At 40.1% G+C, this 21,843-nt stretch overlaps 2 long non-coding RNA genes across 2 annotated transcripts; both read right to left on the bottom strand.

Moving 5' to 3' along the window:
* Nucleotides 1-2,230: 2,230 nt before the first annotated feature.
* LOC134669108 (uncharacterized) lies at nt 2,231-17,119 on the bottom strand. Its single transcript, XR_010098859.1, has 3 exons — nt 16,836-17,119; nt 3,008-3,209; nt 2,231-2,287 (listed from the first exon to the last, which is right to left on the bottom strand). It is a non-coding gene; the product is annotated as an uncharacterized LOC134669108 (long non-coding RNA).
* A 572-nt stretch (nt 17,120-17,691) lies between these two features.
* Nucleotides 17,692-21,797, bottom strand: LOC134669107 (uncharacterized). Its single transcript, XR_010098858.1, has 2 exons — nt 18,515-21,797; nt 17,692-18,143 (listed from the first exon to the last, which is right to left on the bottom strand). It is a non-coding gene; the product is annotated as an uncharacterized LOC134669107 (long non-coding RNA).
* Between the last annotated feature and the right edge of the window lie 46 nt (nt 21,798-21,843).

The following is a 21,843-nucleotide window of genomic DNA, read 5'->3' as shown; positions in this document are numbered from 1 at the left end:
TGCTAATATTAATTCGTTATTTAAAATAGAGCAATCTTGCTGAGATTTGCAAGAATGCCCCCAAAAATATAACCATAAGTTGATAACGTATGTTAAAGGTGTTTTAACCCTGAACGTTGTTTTATATAGCCATTTCAATTTCTTAATTTTACGTCGACACAACGTTAGTGTCATCTAAACGACGCGCAGAGACATCTATCGGCAAATGTAGAAATTAGACCCACCCTTGGTGATATTTGATGAGGTTTTTGGCTACGCCCTACCACATAACCCCACGTGTATTTTTTTGTTTTTTTTTTATATTGTATTTTTTAATTTTATATTGTATTTTGTATTATTATTTTTTAAAACCATAAACATACTTAAAAACAAACTTAGAATAAAAAGTAACCTAAAATTAAAACTACCTACAAAACTTTTGTATATACTCGTAGTACCTAAATACACTATTTATCTTAAAATTGTAGTAGTACCATAGGTAGGTATTTTTCTTAGTTTTGTAAAAATACACGCAAGGAGACTTGTATAAGAAACCCCTCCCCCAACGTGATATGTCGTGAACTGTTTGGGACCCCCTCCCCTTATGAACTTCGCGTGATTTGTGCACAAGCCCTAAGTACACTAAATATGTAATAAAATTATAGTCTTGTTTCACGCGCTGACCGTTAAGTGTATAATCTGTTCAAAATGGGCACAGCTTACGACACCTACGGCAAGATACTATACAAAAACCGGCCAAGTGTGAGTCGGTCTCGAAGAGTTCCGTACCACTACGCAAAAAACGGCAATAAACCACGTTAATTGTTGTATGCCCCACTTACATAATTATTTTATTCTGTTTTTAGTATTTGTTGTTATAGCGGCAACAAAAAGAACATCATCTGTGAAAATTTCAACTGCCTAGCTAATCACGGTTCGTGATATACAGCCTGGTGACAGACAGACGGACAGACAGACATACAGACAGACGGACGGACAGCGAAGTTTTAGTAATAGGGTCCCGTTTTTACCCTTTGGGTACGGAACCCTAAAAAGTTAACGGAAACGACATAATTCCTGATTGATACTGATCGACGCGATCGCTTCGCCGACTTTTTGTTCCTATACGGGATTACAGAAATACACCGATCAACAGGGAACATTTCCATAGTTACCAACATTACCGACATTAACTTTATTACTTTCTTACACATTTAGAAGCACAATTTGATATGAGAATGCAAATAAAAAGTGACGTACATAACGACGTATAACCTACAATAATATAGCCATTAGGCAAAGTCATATAGCGAAGTCATGACCAAGCAGTAAGTTTCTCATAAGTTTTGTAAGACGATAACCAGCGTCCTGCGTTTTACATGGACCCCGATTAATATTAGATAACAACTTTTAATATTTGTAAAATTGACAGATATAATGGAGCGACAATAAGCACCACTTCCACCATCCCACTAACCCGGTGATAGGTATCATGATTACCAGTACCTACAGTTTGACACTGGGTTAACGGTTTATACGGCATAAGTATATATATGTATATCACCTTCTGTCACTTCCTACAGTATCGGATTTCTTTAAAAATCGGTGTTTTCTTTGTACAGGGTGCTTCCTGTAAAAATCAAACTATAGTTGCTGAACAAATGTTGGTCAGTTTGAGGAGTACAGCCTACAGTTTAATTTATTGCTCCTGTTACAGAAAACACACTGTATATTTTTAAGGGACAAATCGATCTAGCTAGGTCTTATCTCTGGGAAAATTCGCTTTTTTGAGATTTTATATTATTATGTTTTCCGAGCAAAGCTCGGTCTCCTAGATATTATTATCAAAATGGAGCGCTTCGTCGATTAGTGTATAGTGGACGGGACAGCTGACACGTTCAATGGGTGATTAGGAAAAGCACGCCAGCGGCCGCTGATTTGTGAGTTTGTTGACTGAGTAGCCGAACGGGTAAGCCGTTACTATAAGTCAGCGTTGGAGACACTTCGACGAAGTTGTCCTGTCCTATGTGGCTCTGACGAACGTCTACGTCTCACTCTTGATATGAATATAAAAGACAGAAGTCAAGACTAAGCTGCCTCACAGCTTTATATATTGAGCGCACCCTCTTAAAAGCCTTGGACCGTGGGGTTGTGCTTCTTCCTATGTCAAGCTGTTTGAAAGATCGAGAGTCCTTTTGTGAAGTCTAATATGGTATTTACACCTCAAATATAAAGGTACTCACCGTGTGGTGTCGCAGAAAGACGTACGCGCCGCCGCCGCTCGCCGCCCGCACCCTCCGTCACCGCCCTGCAACAAAAATGTTCCGTTATATTTTCTTACTAAGGCCCACTTGCACCATTCCATTAACCTGGGGTTAACCGGTTAAACCTGGAGTTACCATGGTTACCAGTACAATTTAACAATCGGTTAATTAACAGTGTAACCGCTTAACCCCGGGTTATTGTAAAGGTGCAAGTGGGCCTAAAAGTAGCTTAGATAATTACCCACTACGACTTCACATAATGTGTTTCACCACTTTTGACCACACAATTTAGCTCATCTTTCCGTATGTATTCGAAATAGGTCCCACACATTATTCACAAATAAAAAACGAGATTTGAATACGCTGGTAAGTTCATTATAATCTTAATAGCAATTGCCGCATAGTCACAGAATAAATGATAGTACTGGGCTAAAATTCACTCTCTAACAAAACGCGTCTGTTACGAATAGGACAGATATGACCGCTAGGTGGCGACAGCGCCACGCGCGGCTTATGGCTGACCACCAAAATTGGTGTAGGACGGATGTACTTGTACTGTTGTAAAGCGACGAAATCGCGGAGTGAGCCACGCCTGACGGCGTCGAAAAGGTTAAAGGCATGTGCACACAGATGTTTATGAAAGACGGCACACCGCTTGTGTGACGTGTGCGTGTGCGGCTCCAACATTTTAGCACACGCGCACGTGTACGTCACGCACACGCAAGCCGGTGTGCACAGGCCTTAAAACGGTAAGTATATCTTACTTGCGCGGATGTCCCGGGCGGCGCGGGCGGTTGGCGCAGAAGAAGTCCGGGCGCACGCGGTGCGCGCGCAGCAGCGCCGGCAGGCGCGCGGGCGCCGCGGGCGCGCCGGGCGCCAGGGCCCGCGCCGCGCCTTCGTACGTCTGGTCGGGGAGCAGCATGCCGGCATGGCGCCAAGGCAGCCTCGCCCACCTCTAGCCCCACTCTGCATATTTAAAATAATTTGGCCAAGCCCGAGATAGCTCGAGGCATTTAGTGTTCCGTACGGCTACCATCAGTTTGGCATTGACATAAACGATATCGTGAACGTAATTTACTTCCTATAGGTATATCTCTTTCGCACTAATATGTCGTAGAAAGTAAATTACGTTCACGCCCACGGTAGCGTTTATGTCAATGCCAAACTGATGGTAGCCGTACCGCTCGCATCGTTACATTTTACAGAGGTTGTTTGCCTGTTTTTAGGATACCGTATTCAACTACACACACAGAATAATAGTACAAAGTGTCTAAGTGCGAAGGCCGAGCTTTAGCAAAATGTCATCGTCATCGCTTTAGCACAGAGCAATAGTACAAGTGTCTAAATGCGAAAGCCGAAGGCCGAGCTCCGCGTAGGGCCGAAGGCCCGAAGCACACCCCGGACACTGGCGATCAAATGTATGAAACAAACGCGTTCCTACGCACACGTCTAAGCTCGTGTAGGTGAACGCGTACCATGCTTGTGTGAGTGAGATAAGACGTGCAAGGGTTCCCGCCATGTTGTTGTCAAGTTCGATGACCTCAATTACTTAAAACTCATTGCGCGAATCAGGAAGAAATAAGAATCGTATTATGCTGTAAGGTGGGTATCTAAGCTCGATTTATACAATAGTTTCCTATTTTGAATCAGTATAAACGAAGTAAGTAACAAAATTTTTGTAAGGAAATTCAGGCCACCAAAATATTACGTAAGTTGAAAACATGATTTTTTGTTCATATAGATATTGTGTTGTTTTCAGTGTGATCTGATAGGTTTAGGTCTAAAACAGATAGGGTAAGAGAAATATTAAACATAAGTACCTATTGTAAGATTTGTAAGTTGGTATTCTACTAAAACAAAAAACACTTTAAAAATAAATGGGTATGTACTTGCCTTGATTCATACAATGGGAATCTGTGGAACTTTCTTTTAGTTTTGTCGTTTATAGAGCTTAAACAACCGTACACAGCACAACACACGCCCATTACAAAAGGATTTGTAAGTATTTGTTTAATATTTTACGTGCCTACGTGGCCTCCGCTCTGCGCACCGCGTCGTCGCGTGAATCGCGTCCTTGCCAGCCGGTAACTGTGAGGTAACCGAGAGCGGGTGGGCGGCACTTTCAACGGGAGGCAGGGAGTGTCCATACTGTACGTTAGTACTCTTTATTATACTGTGCCCGAAGCGTCCAGGATGTTAGTACTTAAACACAGAACAATAGTATAAGTATCTAAATGCGAAGGCCGAAGCCCGAGCTCCGCGTAGGGCCGAAGGCCCGAAGCGTCCAGGCTGTCAGTTCTGTGTTTAACCACTGACATCTTGCAGGCTTCGGGCCTCCGGCCTTCGCATTTAGACACTTGTATTAATTACCTGTGTTTAGAACTGACCTCCTGGATGCTTCGGGCTTTCGGCCCAATGCGACTTCAGCCTTTGGATCTTGCGACTTAGACACTTGTACTTAAAAATACTTGGAAAAGTTACGGGAGACGTGCGTCTGTCGGACGCTTCGGATCTTCGAATCGCTCCTTCGGCCTTTGCATTTAGTTAGATTCTTGTAGGTACTATTGCTTTGTGTTTGTATACCGAAGTCGAGCATCTCGCGAATGCTTGATGTATTATAATAATTTAGAGTAAGCGCGCACCACGATTTTTTGTCCTGCGATAATTTTGTCGCAGAAATGCAACGTATGTGTTTATATGTTAGTGCGCGCATATGCGACAAAAAAATCGCTGCGATTTTAAAATTGTGATTTGTCACATTTTTCCGCGATTGTTCGCGACGCGATTGTCGCAAAGTGAATTGCAGCATGCGGAGTTGTATGGCCCCGCGCGCACTATGATAATAAAATCGCACCCCGGCCGGACCTCAGTCGGCATTTCGCTCTCCAAACCCCAACATCTCGGCACCTGCATCTTCAATGGAGTCTCAAAATGAGACGCTAGATGTTGGCCATTTAATTATGGAAATAGACGGGGATCACCTTTGTGTTATAAATGCTCAAAGTCATACAGTGCGCGCAGTGAATTTTCTGCGATATATTACAGCGCGATTCTAAAATCGTGTCGCAAAAATTAAAATCGTGGTGCGCGCTTGGCCTATAATACCTTACATGTATACTCCTTCAATTTGAATTTAGAACTCATTACCTTTAAATGTATACTCCTTCAATTTGAATTTAGAACTCATTATTTTTTATGCCATATATATAGACTTTAATATTATTTAGAACTGCTAAAAAACAAGATCGGCTTACTTTAAATATTTCGTCAATTTTACCTTTGTTTCTAAAAACTGTGATACTATTAATGTCTTCCAAAATTATTTTCTCGTAACAGGACTGAGGGGCTACCGCGGAAACCGAAATTCGCAATTTGCGGGGATCTTTCTCTTTTACTCCAATGAAGGCGTAATTAGAGTGACAGAGAAAAATGCTCGCAATTTGCGAACTTCTATTTTCGCGGTTATAGCCCTGAATCTTGTTGCTCACCGATCCGTTCAAAAATATACATAAGTACTGAATATATTAATTAATAGATATTATAATTATACAATTAATACAGAAATGTAATGGTACTTAATGAAAAGGAATATTGTGTATATTGTTTCGACGAATCAGATACTCTCAATAAAATCTATACATGAGGCCAAAGCTGTTCATAAATATTAAATGACTTTATTATCTCTATACGCCTTACTAACTCTATGTGTCCTATTGTGGAAAAAAAAACACAACGACAGTCAAGAACGGAATTCTTAATTTGAATTTTTCAGATTTTTGAAATGCCTAGTCCATTGGTTGGAAAGCCCGTTCGAAATTGAAACTTATTTGCAATATAATAAGGTCGTATTTTGTAGATGTCTCTCATACTTATAGTAGGCTATTGAGATAAAATTAAATATCCCACAAAAATAAGCAAGCAGGATTAAACTTTGTGTCAAAGATATAAGTCATAAATTTCAATGCCAAAGTTTTAACTAAGGATGTTTCTCGCTAAATATGAATTGACCAGTGTAAGCATCAGTTAGCTAGCCCTAAGCAACCAAAGGTCAAGCTGCAGTTGAAAAACTAATAAAGATAAAGTTAAGCTGATAATTTTCCCGCCGTCTCCATGCTTCTTTAAGTTGGGTATTGACTGGTCAGCTGCCTGTTAGCTATAGTTTTCGCGAAAATCGCCAGGACAGAGGTGAAAATTTTTGTATGAAAACTTGCAACTTTAAATGCATTTTTTGACGAAACTATTGCAGTCTAAAATGAAGTCAAAATCAGTCCATCGACTCAATTTTTTGCAAGCTTTCTAATGGTACCCCACACGATTCTTACAAATGAAAAAAGTTTCAGCCTACCCCTCTCAACCCCCTAAATTTCCCCCTTTAATAAGAAATAAGCAGTTTTGACTTATATACAATATGAGTGGTGGTAATTGCTATAACTGTTCCAAATTTTAGGTATCTATGTCAAACGGTCTCTGAGAAAAACGTATTTAACTGATTTGCAAGACCGAAGTGATCCCATAAGTGTTCCGTAAACAAAGTTTTGTACGGAACACTAAAAACACAGTATTAGGGCCAGTTGCACCAACCACATTTGACAGACTGATCAACGTCAGCCGGCGCGCCCCAGCGCTTTACTATGAAACATACATAACAATTTAGCGAACTCTTTAACAAGACGAACAGTTTGGTGCAACCGACCCTTAATCTGCTTGTGAACATACAGTTTTTGAAAAAATTAAAAATTCCTATGCATTTTTCTTTCCTATCTATCTAGCCTAGAACGCGATTAGAACTCGCGGCTCTGAAATATTATTGGCCACACCTCTCTAATACCAACTGAACTATAAAAAAAAAGTTGACAACTGGCTGTATTTTAGTGTAGACAATTTAGCTCTATATATGTTATGGGTAGGTAAGTTTCGATATTGCTTTGAAGATTAAGAATAATAAATCCGCTAGGCGCTAAGTGTAAAGTAACCCGAAGGACGTTAATTGGCATCTCGCTTTAATTGGATAGTTAAATATTTATTGGATAAGTAGCTTAGCTACCTATAATAAAAGATACTGAGTATTACGAGTTGCGCAGTATGCTGTCCTCAGTCGACTCAGTCCTACACACCCCGCTGGCTTGACAGGAATCCTACGCCCTTCAAAAACCCAGCCGTGCCTTGTGCCTTTACATGCTGAGTGGAGCATATCGGCATGACATCTCTAACTGTTTGTTATTAATTTTTTACGTTGTAATGTAAAAATCTACAATTGTATGTTACAGGAATGTATTCTATTCTACTTAGGTACTTTAACTTATAAAATATAAACGCAGATATAGAACGTAGGTACAATCCTTTTGAATGAGATTCCGTTTTAAGTTATAACTCTCTTAGTTTAATTCTGACTTTCATTTGTGTATTTTAGTAATTGATTTGAGTCAATCGGTCCTCGCTAGAGATACGGGCGGCCGTTTGCTCTTTGTTTCAGTAAGAGCTGTATTGGTAGTGGATTGCGGGTCTGTTTAGTCAAGTTTAGTGGTTGTTATATTTCATACTATCTTGCACGGCCAATGAATCCCAACGAGCCGTTTAAAGCGATGCGTTGGCAAATTCGATCATTAAAGCTTATAACAAGGTGCTAAGCGATAATCGTTTTACTAAATCGGATCGTAATTCTTGACTGATTGATATTAACGAGGCTTCGACAAGCTCTCAGGTCCAACATCGTTAGACACCGTGACGCGGCGAAACGCGAGTGAAGTACTATCTCCTAGGTGGTAATTCACGAGCTTACCAACCAATACACTAAAAGACGAACCACAACATACTCGTTACGTAGTCTAAGGGCTAAATTCCCCGGTAAGAGATCACAGTCGAGTACAAAACCACCTATGAACAGTGTTCGCTCGACTCGAAAACACAGGTATTGTGCACCGCAGAAAGCACAAGCTCCATGCGTGGGAAACATTGATGAATGCAGTTATTACGTGAACGATTCGGCCGCCTTTAATCTTGTCATTAACATGTGATCACGAAGGTCAGATCATGCACAGTATCTAAACTTAACTGTAATTTATAGCAGGAGTTTTTAACCAGAGTGAATAATTATGTAAGGCATAACTACCTATAGCAGCCCATAGCGAGACGGCAAGAAGGGCGCGGAAATTGTCACTAAAGAAAACTTGGTATTTTTCTGTACAACGAAAATTAACGGGCGTATGATTGTTTCTAATAAATGTTGAAATAAACGCAGATTTGTAGACTTCGCGCGAAAAAGCTTTCACAACGATCAATTGACAAAAGTTATCTTAGTCAAGCATTTATGGACTTTCCGTTATTAATTTGTCGTTTAAGGGATTGACTGTTAACCAATTGCTTTCGTCGTGACCAATAAACGCGTGCAGATTTTCGAATGAGTGGATACATCTCGAAAAATATTTGGGGTTGCGACGCGCGGGCGCGGGGCAGATTGGAGCGCGACGTGGTTTTTGCGGCCCGGCGCGGACTACGACATTGCTGCGTTTTTAGGGCGGACACAAACTTAAGACAATCACATTGCCCAGGGACCTTCTACATCTCACCGAGCTATAGCAGTCTCTCCGGCCATTCAGCTCACACCAGCCGCTCTTCACTACAAACGTATTGTTTTCGATATATCTAGTCGTGGGTCAACAACCCGACACAGCCCTATCAGCAACAAATGTAGTAAGGGCCACCCAAACACCAGGAAATGGTGTTTAAGAAGACAATCATGTGTGCTAATGCAGTTCAACACTGTAGTAGTACTCATGTGGGTGCGGCCGGTTCGTTAGTCGCGCGCCTCGCGACAAGCCATCAATTAAGCGGCAGACAGCGCGGCGTGATAAGACTGATAAGAGCGCAACAGTACCGCGACAGCTAGACGAGCTGCCCGACCGCTCCGAGCGCAAAAACAAGGAATGCATGCCCCACATCGCCTGCAATAATGCACTAACCGTGCAGGCTTTTATGTAGCGTTACTGCGTCTTGTTTAAACCACTGCAGCGGCGCCTGATTCTAACTCTCCGTCTCTCAAACGTGCTTGGCTTACAGGACTGCAAAGTTTACTTTCATTTTACTAGTTATTTGATATATCATTTATGATAGTGGATAAGATATGGCTTTATATAGAAAACGCACGATATTTCCTCTCATAACAAAAACTAGCTAGGAATGACTGACGTTTATCAGTGTACAGGCTCCCTAATCATTTGCGACAACCGGAGCTGGGGTGTGATTGCTATCGCTTGCCTAGCACAAGTGAGTCCAACAATCAAACTAGAATAACTGCGCTTAACAATTAAAACGGATCTTGAGGTCAATTTACAATGGCTTTCTTGAGAAGTCTACTCGCCAAATCAATGGGAATACACGAGAAAGACAATTCGCAGAAGCGCCCGCGGATGGCGCGCTCAGTCCGCATTTGGGAGTACAATTGCATGATGAAATGTGAGTTTGTCACATCACACGCCCCGCGTACGCTAGAGACGACGGCCCGAAACCGGATTATCTTTTACGGACGCTGACGTCCGATTTTGTTTTCGTCGCTGCGGAATACAAATGATGCAGTTTCACGAGCCACAACAAGTGCGGGGGGACTGCACCTCTTAAAAATTTGACGATCCGTGTAAGTTGGTATGTAAAAGTCGATGGTTCAGGGTTCAAATTAATTGGTTAATACTATCTGTAAATCTAGAGTAGAAGGTGGACTCTCTAATCCCTGCCTACTAACACCAAGTTGACGAATGAAATGGACTCGCGATCTATTTCTTCACAGCGCCACGGCGCTTGGGTGTGTTCAGGCAGTTAAACAATAAATACACGATCGTTGACTAATTTTATCCATCATATAAACTTTACCGTTCCATAAACGCTAAGCTATTAAAAGTTTCTCTATCACTCTTCCAAATGATTGTCATCTTTGGTTCTTGGCTAGGCCCCCTGGAGACCACATTAACTTCTAAGTTACGACATGGGATTGAGAATTGAGAGCCCAATCTGCCAAGAGTCAGTTTCGTAGGACAACGTCTCTCAAGGAATTATGTTAATGTTATACTTAAATATGAAAACGCCCTGGTCCCATAACCTAATGTAGTTAACGTTACTTGAATCTATTTTATTGTACAAAATATCAACAATGGGCAACAGGCAACAATGGTGTTAAATGGTAGTTTTTTTAAGAATTATGGAAGTAGACTTGTAGCCAAAATCTGCCAGCAGTTTTTGGGTTATTAGGTACCATTCAATGTCATCTTAACAACAACAAAACTAAAAGTTAGTGGAGGTTTTCAGATCATTTCTCATGCAACTGCTATTACCTACTGTGGCAAAACAATGAGATGGAAAGTCGCTTTTATGATGGATAACTGTTCACATGCTACTTATACGTTGAATATTTATATAAGAGCTGTACTGTGTAGTAATGATCAACGAAGAAAACACCTAGGATGATTGTGAAAAGAAAATGTATTGTAATATCTATGGCAGGCATGATTTCGATGCTGTGGTCAACCAACATTTTTAGAGGCTATTTAGTCGCTACTAAATATTCAAACGGTTAACATTATCAACAGCATGTTATTAGTCATCCGAGTATCAAAATGTATGGAGTAGTTACGACGTAAGAAACAGTTTTTTTTTTATCGTAAGAACCTTAAGGTATACTTCACCTACATTAACTTTTAGAAAGGCTAACGGATTTAATACCTAACGACAGGTTCGTCATAAAATACGCCTACACTGCTGAAACAAGATACGCATACGAGTCGTACGTGAGTAACAGTTTTACAAACAAATCATCTAAACTTGAAAAGAACGTGCGTGTTGTTGCGTGGTTTACAGCATCGTACACACTAAATCATCTCTTCATCTTCTGTGATATAGTACATTGTAGGAGAGGACGGAAAATCACTAAAAGATGGACGAGTGAATTCGAGGGCCGACACGTTAGTGGAGGCCCTCGAATAATACGAGTCCATCTTTAGCGTTTCCGGCCGAGGCATTACATAGTGCTTTTCACGACTACTGCGAGGAAATAAGACAACATTTGCATAACTATAAGTACTAGCCCGCGATTTCTCTGGTAGCAAATTACTAGCCACTGCCTGTACTGTCTCTTGAATTTCGGTAGGCGTAAGAATATCATTTTCTTCACTAGAAGAACTCATTTTTATAGCGAGCGTAGAGCGTATTTTTTAGTCAAACATAATTTACACTATCCAATTCAGTAGGTATTTTCAGATCCCGCCTTTTTTTACTTTTTTTACCACTTTTAAGAGGCGTTTTTCTGTTATTTGCTTCAAACCGACTCTAAAATTAGAAGCGTTTTTGCTAATAAAACCACAAACAGCTACAAAAGTAAAAAACGCCTTAAGCGTGAACTGAATGGATAATTGTAAAAAAAAATTAAGTGAATGGTTTTGATATTTCTTTTTTTTTTTAAACAAGAAATTGGTGCTATAAATAACCTAATTTTATTTTTGAAGGAAAAAGTTGCGCAAAAAAAGACCTTTTATTGATTCTTATGTTTTAAATGATACTCATTGCTGTAGCGAACTGTCACCAATGACAGATGATGACAACAATGAAACATTGTAGTAGTGGTGCTTCAGGTGCTACAGCTATTGCCTACTTTCCAGCTTGGTTTTAGACCATCTATTGCCACATTTCCGAACAGTGGCGTGAAAACATTATTGTGGTGCATTAGACCGGACCTTATTTGTTTATACAATATAGGGTGTAACAAAACACATATACCTTACTACGGGTACAGCTCCAGATATACATATGTCGCGTTATTTTAAGACTATTAGAGATGGAAGATGCGTGATAAAGACGTGGGCGCGCGGCCCTCGAGAGTGCGAGTGGCCGGCGCGGCGCGGCAGGTCGCGGGTCAGGGCTGAGGGCGCGCAATTACTGGGGCGGCGCGCCGCACGCGCCGACTACTCCACAATTTATATAATGAATTTTAATACGCGCCCCGCCGTTCCCACGAGACGATTACTGCGCTATGGCGGACGATTTGCGCAAGTACCCACTAGAGCCGCGAGCTAATCTCACGGGCGCGACGTGCGAATTAAGATACATGCACTTGCACCCCAGGCTGCTGTTTACGTTTTATACTCTCCCATGATTTGCTCCTAATATCCTCAACTCCAACTGAAATTATGACAAAGTCGATGGAGGAACTCAGCATGATGCTCGATGACCTCAACCGAGTTTCACAACGGGTGGGCTTGAAAATGAACATGGACAAGACGAAACTTATGTCAAATGCCAATGTTGTGCCCATCCCAGTCTCTATTGGGAACTCGATACCTACTCGAAGTTGTTGACTCGTACATCTACACAGACTTACGGACTACATCTGACTCGGACAAGTAGTCCAATCGGGTAGGTCCAACTTCGAGAAAGAGGTCAACCGCCGAATCCAACTCGGTTGGGCAGCGTTCGGGAAACTACGTAATGTCTTTTCGTCCGACATACCTCAGTGTCTCAAGACGACTTTAATCAATGTGTGTTACCAGTGATGGCTTACGGCTCCGAAACGTGGTCTTTCACTATCGGCCTCATCTCAAAACTCAAAGTCGCTCAACGAGCTATGGAGAGGGCTATGCTCGGAGTTTCTCTACGTGATCGAATCTGAAATGAGGAGATCCGTAGACGAACTAAAGTCACCGACATAGCCCACCGGATTTCAGCTTGCTAAGCTGAAGTGGCAATGGGCAGGCCACATTGCACGCAGAGAAGATGGCCGATGGGGTCGAAAAAAGTACTCGGACGGACTCGGAGTACCACGGACTATATAGCAAGCGCAGCGTAGGACGTCCACCCACAAGGCGGACAGACGACCTTGTTAAGGTCGCCGGAAGACGCTGGATGCGGGTCGCTTCCAACCGGCACGTATGGAGGTCCAAGGGGGAGGCCTATGTTCAGCAGTGGACGTCTTATGGTGGAGATGATGATGATGATTCTCAACTCCATCCACAGGCTCGGGACAAATACGCAATAACTATTAAGGGTATAATCGCTCTTTTATTTTACGTTTGTTGCTAATACAATCTATGTATAGGTAAATAGAGTCTGTGCGGAAAGCGAAGAGTCGTGGAATGTGTTGGTTCCCACTTCCCGTACAATTCACGACTCTTTTCTTTCAACACAGATTCCATATACCTATTATCAATGCGAGAGTGCAAAACTCAAATATTTTTGATGTTCAAATTGTTCAATAGTGATGTGATGGCAAAAATCTCTATCAAGATAGTTGCTTGCACCTGACGAGAATTTGTCAGGGGACATTTTGGGACGCAAAATTAAGTGTACGGTGAATAACTTTCCTTAGACCTATGCGTAGACCTAAACCACTAGACTATAAGTTAGTGAATGAACCTCGGGACGGCGTAGCACGTTTGCAGTGTCTGTATGGTGTCGGGTGTCGCGTGGGAGCGCTAGTGTTGGGATAATAAGTATTCAGATTATCTACCGACTACAGGCGAGCTCAGATAGCCAAACTAGAATAAGCGCTCTTTTTCGCTTATAGAAGTTATAGGTAGGTACTAAAAAGTGAGGAATTCTAAAAGCCAATTAATTCGATTCATTTTAAGACATAGCCAAGGCCAACTCTCAATACTACGATCGTATTAAGGTACAGTCAGAAAAGTAATCGAAGGTAGGATACACAGATTAAACTTCTAAATTTCTAATTTGTCTACCTACTGTTCGCTAGTCAAACAAACGCGGGCGATTTAGATTGATGTCACCACTAGAACTCAAAGGGTTCAGTATCCTTATATATGACCTCTCGGAAAGCTTTCGCTTTTGTAAGTGCTCTGGATTCACCCGCACTCGTGTAACAATGAGAATAGGCACGTGGGTACAACGCAGGTGTAGGCTTACGACAAGTTACGAGCGGCGTCAGCTTCACACCTAAATGCACAGCGACTATTTCATCTTGATACTACTATGATCAATTGATCGCGTAGCCGACGACATGGCGCTATCGCGGATGATGATGGTATCGTACGGAGACGGAGCTCGAAGTTTCCAGTAGGTATCTAGGTATCATATAAGTATTTATATATGTACCTACGATTATGTTAAAATATCTTGTTTCTCAGAAGGTGTTCTTCATTATCTTAAATGCCTATATTTTACAAGACCATTATAAATTATAAAGGTCTTGTAATATATTAAAATATTATAATTTATAATGTTTTAATATGAAAATGGTCTTTACACACCTGACCCGCTAGCATGAGTTACGTTCTCGCGCGCGACACCACACATCTAACGCGACTTTAAGCAACTCATACTAGCCGGTCGGATGACTATGATGATACGCCTTATGCTACGACCACGCCACTTAGCACAATTCCATAGATACATTAATTTACACCCGGCGGGAGTATGTCAGTGTGGTGCTGCCTTAAAGTTGGCTGATATCAATTTCGCTGCAACATTGTACAACGGTTAAATGAAAACATCAAGATACCTACACCTATTATAAGAATGCAAATATAACTCATACATTTTAACATGTCTCTGTTTGGTCCGATGGTTGACTGGTAGAAAATGCGATTTGGCATTAAGTCCGCCATTTGTACATTATTTTTACATTTTGTTTAAAGTTTAAATAAATAACTATGATAATCCATGCAAATAATTAATAAACCGTTTGTAACAAAAATAGCCCATAATAAAGATCATACAAATACATACCTATAACCAAAGAGAATTAAATCACTACGTTTTACCTATAACTTGAGCATTAACACGGTACCTTTCTTAATACCTATGAAATTTACTACTATCTTGACTTAATTTATGGCGACCACACAACGGTCAACTATTTGAATTTGAATAACTATTCGTTTTAAGCCCACCATAAAACGAATTATCATATTAGAATTATTTGATTGACATTGATTATCACTTACCTACTTACTTTAAATTTTGGCCCGCGCCGCGCGTGGTGATAGAGTTAGACCAAGAAAAGCCTGCAACGTTTTTTATAGTACAGGCAGTGCAAGAAGAGTGCAAGTGTTATTTTAAACGCCAAACTTCTATGCGCCAAACTTGTCTTTAAGGGAACTGAAAAGAAAACTTTCGCAATGGTTGCTAGAAGAATGCTTCTACTCTGTTAACGAATTCCTGAAAAGGGATGAAATATGAATTGCCCGTAGCACAGAATAAATAATAGTACTACCGTACAGAAAGGAAGCTTCCTACAAAACCGAAGTTTGACAGCGGTTCAGGGTCGAATCATACTATCCCCTTCTAATATATGGCACTATCCCTTTCGGCTATTTAGGGTTGTCAAAATTTAAGTGATTATCTTATCTGTGGTCGTGCACGCAAAAGGAAGTCAAGTGGTGCCAACCCTAAAAATTGCTCGGAGCAATGCTGAGCCGAGCGGAGCCGAGTTAGGCCGAAGTCAGGAGCTTCGCACCCCTGCCCGTAGCTATTAAGTATGTAATTAAATGTATTGTTTCGTAAAAATATAATAAAATAAAATAGAATAAGTGTTTATATTTTGCATGTCTTTACTGTCAAAGCATGTGAAACTCAATATTTCTGTTGTAAATACCTTGTAATGACCATGTTTTTAGCAAATAAAAATTTACGATTTCTGATTTATGAAATTATGAGGCAAAAATACCACTTGCACTGCATGTGCTATCAAAATCGTTGCAGACTTCTCTTGGTCTAACTGTAGCTAAGGAGTATCTGAAGTACCTACCTACATTTAGGACCTACCTATATTTATTGCCCACCTGCGTTACCTTTTATACAGACAGACTAATACGGTAGTACTATTAGTTATTCTGTGGACAGACTATATACACATAAAAGGTACTTGCACAAGTTGCGGAATTAAGTTTCCAAAAATTCAAATATGTATTGAGAAATTTCCGTGTACCAAATGTGAAATGACGTAAAGGCGAACATATAATCATTTTAGCTGACCCGGGGGCTAGTTAATTGATCCGGATGATCTAATCTTATGCACAGAGCTAACCCTATATACTTACTTTACTCTTTGGAGCTAACTATATATATAAGGGATAATTTTCACAATTTCGGAAAATTTCTGTGGTGCAATCAGGAGTAGGGTTGCCGATGTTGGACACGAGATTTATATTTTGCACGTTTATACGTTTAGCCGAGTTGGATTCTAAATTAGGTATAAACTGATTTAGCCCTCTAGATCCAGCGTAGCGAGATAGCAAAGAAGGCGTGGGAGGGAAGAGATTGCAGTTGTAAAATATGGCGAGTAAATTTTCCCGCTTTTATTGTCTGGTGAAAATCAAAAAATATTTTGATACAAAATCTGAATTTGTGATTGGTATAAGGAAATCGTGCCCCTAACTGCAATCCACCTTAGAAAAAAATAACGTCTTCCGAATTTATTGCTTAAAACTGTAGGTACCCATTAGTGATTTCGATGTCGCAACTAACGATGTAGTGAACTGTCAAAAGGCAAAGTGGAATACCTCTCTCCTCCTGCCTGCCTCCGTACTTATTATCACACGTGAGGATCTAAAGATAACGCCACGCGCGGTAACTTCATAGGAGTATGTAAGTACTTACATGACAGCGTGACTACGCGTGTAGGCAACTTCTTGCAGACAAGATCAGAAAAATAAATAAAGTAACCTTATTAAAATTTGTCCTCTACACTGTCAATCCTCAAGAAAAACCCAGAAGTCACAGTTTAATTAACGTGCACTAACCCCCAATTAAGCTCGCACAAAAAACTCACTATCGTGTGTTGACAGCGCAGCGGGCCGCTTATCGCGAACTTGTGCACTCGTTTATTTACCGTGTCGTGATTGGTCGCGCGGGTGCGTACGCAAGCGTGTGCGCGCGCCGGCGGCTGCGGCGGACTGCGCTCGCGCATCGTCGCCGGTCGCGATGCGCATCTCTGCAGGCATTAAGGAGCTTTTCCCCTGTTGAAACCCGGTTGAGACGAATGCCAAGAATCAGAAATCTGACGTTTGCGGACATGTAGGTATTTTACAAGCTTACATTAGTGTAAGTATACTCGGAAGAGAAGAGTCGTGTAATGAAGGTATTGGGCTATATTCCACGACTCCTCCGCACAGACTCTAGGCAAAAATGTTTTTGGATTAGATATGCTCTTTTACTAGTCTTCTTTCTTCACCTATCTTGCTTGAGTTGCGTAGTGATGGTGATATAATTTAATTGGCAAAAAGAAACTACCGCCTACCGTCCCAGGCAGTATCACTGTGTGGCCAAAGCAAACTGTCAAGTCGCGAATTCGCGCGATACAACATCTCTCATCTTTTTGCACAGAAGTTGGAAAGACGTAGGTTAATTGTACCAATTGTAAAAAACTGTCCAACCATTGTAAAAAATATACATTTATGGCTGATCCTATTTTTCTAAGTGTAGAGGGGGTTAGATACCATGAAAAAACAACGGCTTTCAATAATTCATTTAATTTGTTTACAAATTGCTGATTCCTGCATCTAAAGCCGTCTAACGGTACAATATCACCGTTAACTATCAAATATTATCATTCGACCATAACTATTTAAAATTTACATTAAAATTACAACACATAGTATAGTAGCGTGGGCAAAGAAACAAAACAAATCTAAAAAACTAAGTTACTAGCATATAATAGTTTATCGCTGAACTGCCATTTATCTCTTTCACACTAAGTAGGTGTGAAAGAGATAAATCCTCTTATATCCATGATAAACGTACTACTCTAGCACCTTAAAAAAATAACAAGAAAGAAATTGGATACAAGATTGAGCAGTAAGGTGTAAAATAAATAAAGAGTAAAAACTACTTAACAATACTAGGGAATCAAATACAAGTAACCGCACCAGAAACATATTTCAGTATGAACGTTAAGTAAATAAATACCTCATATACCGGGTGTGGCCTATAATACGAGCAAAAAATTAAACCGTAGGCTGTATTCCTCATACTGACCAACATTAGTTCAGCGACTTTTAAAAATAACTTGTAGTTTGATTTTTAATACACTTTAAATTTTTTTTAAATTTTATTCTAAGACGCAATTCGTTGCGAATTTTGTTATGTTTAAGGCGTGACAAGCAACGTCAATCACAATGATAATGGCGTGGCGATGGCGTCCATTGAAGATATTATTTATTTTGTATGAAAAATAGGGAATCTAAATACTTCATAATTTTTAAAAGTTGTTAAACAAAAGTGTCACCGTTTGAGGAGTACAATCTATGTTTTAATTATTTGCTCGTGTTACAGGCCACACCCGGTATTTCTGGTTAAGCGTTATGTAAATAGTATTTTAAATTCTTGCATTATCCGACCCAAGTCAACGATGACCTACTACAAATAACATAATAAGAGTAGAATACTTAAAAATTGATAACAACACGAAGACTTAACACGTAAAAACCTCAAGTCTTCCAAAAGTTACAAGTTTGGCAAGCGACATATAGACCGCAGATATTAAAACCCTTCAACCCCTTTTGTTCTACATACATTGTCATTTTAACCTCTAGCCGCCCATACGTCAAACCTTGCCAAGCAAAATGAAATTTTATGTTGTCAACACAAAGTTCAAATTAGAATGGAACAGGAGACCTTTTTATAGGTCTCTGGGCGGCTAGAGGTTAATGCATTCAAGCAAATTACTCTGCCAATGACCTCGTGCACTTAGAATGTTAAAGTAATAGTAAGAAAGACATATCGTAAGACAGCCCCATCTCTTCCTTAAGGGGCGCACAGATTACCAGTTCGCCGGGCGATATCAGCCTGTCAGTTGTTCGGAACTGTCACCTTTTGCGTTTAACTGGGCTGGGCTGATATCGCCCGGCGAACTGGTAATCTGTGGGCCCCTTTACCCTTTTTATACATGTCAGGAATGTTCAAATATTTCAATACCAACTGTTTATTATTTTATTACTAATTCTGCTTTTTACATTATAATTTAAGTGTGTTGTACCTATGTTGTCTTATATAAACGGATTTATTAGCCAATTAGACACCTCAAAAACCAATGGTCTATTTTGTTATATCTGCGGCATATATTTTTAAAGGTGCAGTGTTTTGTAAAAAATGCATAAGGGTCGTAAAGAAAGATTTAAGTAAAAATACATGTTACCCTAGAGTGGTATTACTAGATATTATACAAACTAAAACGATATTTTCACTATTTTCATTTACTCTCACTTAAACTTTTCTGTTTCTCGTTAGTTCCAAATGATAAATAGGTATCGTCCTATACTGCTTTCGTCACCCATTCTATATTCGTCACAATCGTCGGTAGCTTTCAATGTAGAATGAGTGACGAAAGCAGAATAGGACTAATTTAAGAACTTGACGAAAAACGAATGGGACGATCCAAGACGATACCGATAAATAGCCAAAATACCGTCAAGTAAAATACTACGAAACAATAGGGTAGGTATAGGTAGGTAGGTGCTTTTACCTTGGCTGTTTCTCAGCTATAAAGTTTTAACGAAATTCAAGAGATTGTTATCAAGTTTGCGTATTCTCACCATTACACTATGACTATCTTAGGAATTCCTTATTAATTTTCAGCAAAATGTGACGTCACCGACGAAAAAAAGATATCTTGTTTTTTTTTGCAAGTAGCACTGTTCTCCTTTTCCCACCGAACTACATATTCATGGTAGTCTCATTTTACGGACTACTTTAAATCGTATTAGTGTGGTACTGTCGCCATCAAATATATAAGAGCGGCCAAGATGCTCCAAAATATCTGAACCAGTAAACCAGCAGCCTTGACAATAGAGGCGTGTTCAGATGTTTGTGCGCGCTTCGGCCGCTCAGATATATCTAATGGCGACTGTACGATAAAAATGTTTAAGGTGGTTCGCCTAGGTTACTCAAAACTTAACTCTCGCTAGATGGCACCACTTTTGCAAAATATAAGATTTTATTTTTTTGTGAAATGGTCTTGGTATTTGTATACTTAAAAGTATGTTTCGCGCACTCTTTAAGTAAATATTGAACTATTAAAATAAACATTGAATACTTCATTGTGCAAAAACCACCTTTTTAATTTGACGGAATGTTGCTGTCACGCTTTTTCTTACTATTACTCACACATGCAAAGAGTGTTTCCGTGATCCTTGTAGTAGACAATTTCACACAACGTAAGTATGTTGCAATAGCGTAACGGTATGTTCGTGGAAATACGTGCAAGAGGATTGGGGTTCAAGACTGGTGCGAGTAGGTAATTTCTTTTTGTTTCTCCTTTGTGTTATCTTACCTTTAAACGAGCAATTATTAGATATATAATTATTTATTTATATATTTGGATGGTATCAGAAACGGCTCTAACGATTTCGATGAAATTTGCTATAAGGGGTTTGATCTCTTAGCTAGGTCTATGAGAAAACGCGCATTTTTGAGTTTTTATGATTTGTAAGCTTTGGTCGGTCTCCCAGATATTCAATCTCCGCTTGGCAACTAATCCCAGAATTGGCATGCGCACTAGTTTACACGAAAGCGACTGCCCTGACCTTCCAACCCAGAGAGTAAACTTATTTGGATTAGTCCGGTTTCCTCACATTGTTTTCTTTCACCGAAAAATAGGTATCGGTGTATAAATAGGTAGGTATCAAATGCTATTTCGTACAAAAGTTCGAAAAATCATTGGTACGAGCCGGGGTTAGAACCCGCGACCTCCGAATTGCTTTCCGCTAGGCCAGCAGCGCTTCCCCCACATACTCAGTGTTATCAGGTTTTTAAAAATCAAAAACCGGGCAAGTGCGAGTCGGACTCGCGCACGAAGGGTTCCGTACCATAATGCAAAAAAAAAAGCAAAAAGAAAACGGTCACCCATCCAAGTACTGACCCCTCCCGACGTTGCTTAACTTTGGTCAAAAATCACGTTTGTCGTATGGGAGCCCCATTTAAATCTTTATTTTATTCTGTTTTTAGTATTTGTTGTTATAGCGGCAACAGAAATACATCATCTGTGAAAATTTCAACTGTCTAGCTATCACGGTTCGTGAGATACAGCCTGGTGACAGACGGACGGACGGACAGCGAAATCTTAGTAATAGGGTCCCGTTTTACCCTTTGGGTACGGAACCCTAAAAATGATCGTATTAGATTTATAATTGTTACATATTTGCCGTAACTTATTTATAAAATGTGTTTTTCAATTAAAAGACACGTCAAGACTGTTTACCTTATTTCTAATGCTAAAAAAAACAAACTATAGTAATAATTGTGTTTTTCATTCATAGACAAAATCCATTATTTTTAACCACAGGAAATTGTATACACTTCTTTTTAGGGTTCCGTACCCAAAGGGTAAAACGGGACCCTATTACTAAGACTTCGCTGTCCGTCCGTCCGTCCGTCCGTCCGTCCGTCCGTCTGTCACCAGGCTGTATCTCACGAACCGTAATAGCTAGACAGTTGAAATTTTCACAGATGATGTATTTCTGTTGCCGCTATAACAACAAATACTAAAAACAGAATAAAATAAAGATTTGAATGGGGCTCCCATACAACAAACGTGATTTTTGACCAAAGTTAAGCAACGTCGGGAGTGGTCAGTACTTGGATGGGTGACCGTTTTTTTTTTTGCTTTTGT

This window comes from Cydia fagiglandana, chromosome 11 (assembly GCF_963556715.1).
Source record: "Cydia fagiglandana chromosome 11, ilCydFagi1.1, whole genome shotgun sequence".
NCBI lineage: Eukaryota > Metazoa > Arthropoda > Insecta > Lepidoptera > Tortricidae > Cydia > Cydia fagiglandana.
Note: the sequence above shows the minus strand (reverse complement) of the source record. Positions and strands in the feature narration are given on the sequence as shown.